General features: G+C 49.6%; 1 pseudogene; it reads right to left on the reverse strand.

The window, feature by feature from the left end:
• Positions 1-1,647: 1,647 nt before the first annotated feature.
• LOC149330082 (uncharacterized) lies at positions 1,648-2,243 on the reverse strand (annotated as a pseudogene).
• Positions 2,244-4,611: the final 2,368 nt, after the last annotated feature.

A 4,611-nucleotide genomic window follows, 5' to 3' on the forward strand; every position in this document is an offset into this window, starting at 1 on the left:
CGAAATTTCCGGAGCCCTTCAATACGACGTCCCTCATAGCCTGATTTGCCTTTGGGACGTTAAACCCCAATAAACCATCCATCGTATACGAGCGAAGAAAATACCAGAGCTTCACTCCGTTGTTTGCTGCGTTTTATTTTATTTCGTTCACTATCACTTTAACTAGCACTATCTTTTTTCGGAGGTTCCCATGCGCTGGCTTCTTCGTTGCTGGTCGTTGCGTTGCCTTTTTTTCTGTCGAACCGATGAGCAAGCGCACGTGTATGGCGTCACTGATCCTGGATGGCATACAAGCGCATATCACAGTGCGCCCTCTGCAGAGCCTACCGGAGGCTGCACTTCCCACTCTCCTACTTCTTCGCTTGGCTCTGGTGCGGGGAACCTCTTCCGGAGCGGCATGCGAGCTGGCGTGGGGTCTCTCCTCGGGACGCGTTTTCCTTTCCGCAGTGACGACAAACAAATGAGCTAGACGTGCCACATAAAGTGTGCTGCTGTGTGCGGTGACGACTCAGGATGGCCGCACTGCTGAAGTGGCATCTACAAACAGCGCACTGGTGCGGCTTCACCCCTAAGCCAACCAGCTGGTGGACGAGGAGATGATCTCGCCGTTTGAATTTCCGGCCGCATTGGTCGCCCAGGAAAAGCCGCTCGCGAGTGTGGGTCAGTGCATGCCTGTTCAAATGGCCTCTGTAAGGGAAAAGAGAACAGAATGCGGAGAAGTAGCACACTCTGCAAGACAGCCTCATAGCCGGCTCAAAGGAGGAAGAGGAACCGCTCCATAAACACACGAGGCCTTTCACCTATGCGTAGCAGCGTTGATATGGAGCGAAAGAAGCGTATACTGCAGCCAGTTGGCCCAGCGGACACTGCCATGACGCAGGATAATGCAGCCCTGTTGAGCGCTTAAACATTCGTCTCTTCTCCTACAATACCATTGAAGAAGCGTAGCTTGTTGGGCCAGTTGGTGCATGGTATGAGAAAACCAGCGAAAAGGACGCATTCACAAAGAGGAGAAATACACAGGACAACGCTTCCAGCGTTGTCCTGTGTATTTCTCCTCTTTGTGAATGCGTCCTTTTCGCTGGTTTTCTCATACTCTTACAATACATATCAGATAAAGTTACAAAATAAGTCACACGCATCTATTGGTCTTAGAAACCGCCGAAATATGTCGGGCGCTTGAGTTCTTTGCCAAGCTACTGGACTTAGCAGCAAAGGGGAACGCGAATACACGAACCTCTATTCGTTGATTCGCTTCCATGCGCAGCGACGCTAGTGGCGAGTACCTGGTCGGGGGAAATTTTGTACCCAGTAGAAAGCCGGTGGGTACCCGGCGTTATCGGGGTTCGAACGCGAGGCGGAAGCGAGGAGGATGCTCTACTACAACGCCACCGCTTCGGCCAAGGAGATAACTCGGCTGGGTGACGTAACCACTCGCATACATTTAGGGCAAACAGCTTCTGGTGGTGTGTGCATGGTCAAAACGAAATAATTAGGACAGAGTATCCCGCCTGTCTGAGGACGGCCAAAATAGGCCCAGGTGTGTGTTGCCTCCGGTCACCTAGCTCCGATCGGTTGATGCAACAGCTTTTCAAGGTCGCCACACAAAGACATGAAAATCGCTTTATCCGTACCCACTACTACGCGTCACGTGTCTTCCGTGCGATGAATTCGCTCCTCGCCGTCAGCGCCCGCGTCGTGATTTCTGCGCGAGCTCCGAACCCGAGACCTCCGCTGCCGGTCGAGGACTCGGGTGGACCTTCATGGAAGACCTCGTTGACGTGGCTCACGGCGTTGTGCACCTCGGGCGGGTTCTAGGACGAAGATGTGGCCGCAGCGGCCTGAGTACCATGGTCCTGCGAAGACTTCGAGGCCGGCGGCGCGCCGTGCGGCTTGGCCAGGCTTACGGGCGTCGCGTAGTACCGCTCCTTCACCGCCGTCAGCGGCATGTAGCTTAGGTCTTCGTTGGGGTCGACGCCCGGACTCTCGAGCACCTTGATCTCCGGCACGTCCAGGTCATGGTTGTCCAGGCACCGTGTGGCCGAGCTGGAGCCACTACGCACGTCATCGTCGCAGTCCTTGTAGTTGAGCACCGGGTTGAGGTGGCCGATGGTGGAGTTAGCGTTGATCATGTCGTAGCCCTTGGCATTGGAGCAGAAGCGCTTGAACACCACGCACAGCCCGATGAGCGATATACTCATGCCCACGAAGAGCACAATGCCTAGGATGATTCTGAAGATCATGGCGTCGGCTGCTTGTGCTATAGCGCTGCGGTCAACAGGAGGAATTGTGTACCTTATCTGGCAAGGGTAGAACGGATTCGATTCCATGCGCAGTTACACTAGTGGTGCCCCTATGTGTAGCACCCGGGCACCACTTCACTACTTTCCTTTCTGAGTGCGATTTCCGGTTCCTTCTGGGATCTCCCCATTAGTGCTGGTCGATGCGTCTCAGTAACGATGCGAACCATCGCAGCCGTATAAACACAGGTCCAATCGTTTGTTCCTTTTGAAGAAAGACGATAGCCACAAAAGCTTCACTGTGGAACATGGTTACATGAAATCAGATTTAACAGCGCGTTTCCCTCGCGAACGAAAGGATGACTAAGTTATAAGACGCCTCCACTTGCTTGGGCAATCGAAATGCTTGAAAACGCTTGGTACTGTGGGTGTATTGGTTTGTAGCGTGTGCGTAAAAGTGCCAAATATTGGTTGATGTTCGCTTGAGTCTAACGCCATTACTATAGGCTTCTTATACGAAAAACCAGAAGCAAAGCGCAATACAGAGTAAAACCTCGGCTTACTTGTTATCGATGGAGAAAGGGCCCGAGGAGCAGCGGTGCCTTCGTTGCTGCCTCAGCGGATGCTTTTTCAGCCGCTGCTCCTCCAAAACGACTTTTTTAGGGAACAGGTCGCCGCATATGTCGCAGCGGGACACCGTGGGTGAACCGGATGAAATGGTTCCATTCATGGAAGGAAAACGCACAGGGGCACGATCATCTAACGGACGACGAACATTAGGCTGCTCTTTCATAACAGTCTGAACTTTTAATCGCCAATCATCCTAAGCACTCAAAGGACGACAGAAGGCGCGCAATTGTGGTCGCCGCTCGCTCATTCCTTTCTTTATACTTTGTAATAGTGCCTGTATAATGTTACTACCAAAACTGCACACGTATAATAGAAAAAAGAACAACACATGTTTAAGACGTTTTGTCTTATCTGTAGTTTGCAATTTTTCGCAGCCATGTTTGTCATCTTCAGTTAAAAGTTCTTGCAAGGAATGATTAGTTTCTGTTGTCTTATATTAACTATTGCATCATCTAAATCGTGTCTCCTCCTGTAGCTGGTCAGCACTCCGAGGTGCGCTGTAGCTAAAACTATAATAAAAGTACTGCTGTTCGCACAGTGTTTGATTTTTTTCTCTAACCATATCAATTTTGTAATGACTATGCGAAGTTACATAAGCCAGCAAGACGCCTGACTGTTTATATGGCCCAACTTACCGCGATACCGCTTAAAAAATTCATTGTAAGAAGAAGATAAGGACGAATCAGCACTCCCGTGCTTCGTCATCATCGCTGGTTGTTAGAGCGCGAGCTTTTAGTTGCTAAGGAAGTAAGCAAGTTTGCATGCTGACATGCTGTAATAAACATCTGGGGACATTAAGAACATTATATTATTGGTTAACCGACAGATGCACAATGCGCAGTACTGATTTCATGGCCCCTCTAATAAAAATAAATGTCACACATCTATATCATTCCCATCACGGATGAATGATATGCAGCAAGAAAAGAAGTCATCATTGACATTAATTGGCAATGTCTGCTTCCTTCAACTACTCATGACACTTAATAATTCTTACCTGGTTTAAGAGGTATATTTTTATTTCATTTGGTTTTATTTTTTATCTACCATTATAATGACTCATGTGGTTGTAAGCTACTCTTGTAACGATACAAATATCCTGTGTTCACTTTTGTTCGCCAAGAAGCAAAGCTCTAATGCAGCCTATGGATGGCATGCACACCTCGCAATCTTAAAGTTACGGGCTCAGTTCCCGCACCTTTTAAGAAGTTTTATATTTCGTTGAACCCACAACAGCACGCCGCATAAGCCCCACGCAACGGATCCGAAAGATGGCCTGAAGGGAGAGCTTCCGAGACCTGTCGCTGTATATCCTGCCTGAAATGCGGCTTAAGGAATGATCGTGGTTCCGGTCGACAGGGTAGCAGACACAAATGACGGGCGACCTCCTGGCACACAAACTGCTTGATTTCGGCAGAAAGGCGATAGGGTTTAATGTCCATGGCGGATCAAAACACGCCACTTGGGTAGCTCGTCAAATCTCTACAAAGATCGTAGACCTTCGCAATGGCAGTCGGACTTTTTGCAATGGCCGTGTTGAAGGCGTCATCATCGGTACCTTTCAGCACGTGCCTAATCTTATCTACGCCCGCTATATTTGGGTTGAAGCGTTTCCATAAGTCCACGATGTCCTCGATGTAACTGTTGAAGCTTTCTCCTGCCTGCATGCTGTGATCACGAGCGTAGACGCTTCGAAGCACGAAATTTGCGAACGGCAGGACGGCCGGATACTCCAGGAAAG

This window comes from Amblyomma mixtum, chromosome 9, assembly GCF_055824585.1.
Source record: "Amblyomma mixtum isolate Tamu chromosome 9, ASM5582458v1, whole genome shotgun sequence".
Classification (NCBI taxonomy): Eukaryota; Metazoa; Arthropoda; class Arachnida; order Ixodida; family Ixodidae; genus Amblyomma; species Amblyomma mixtum.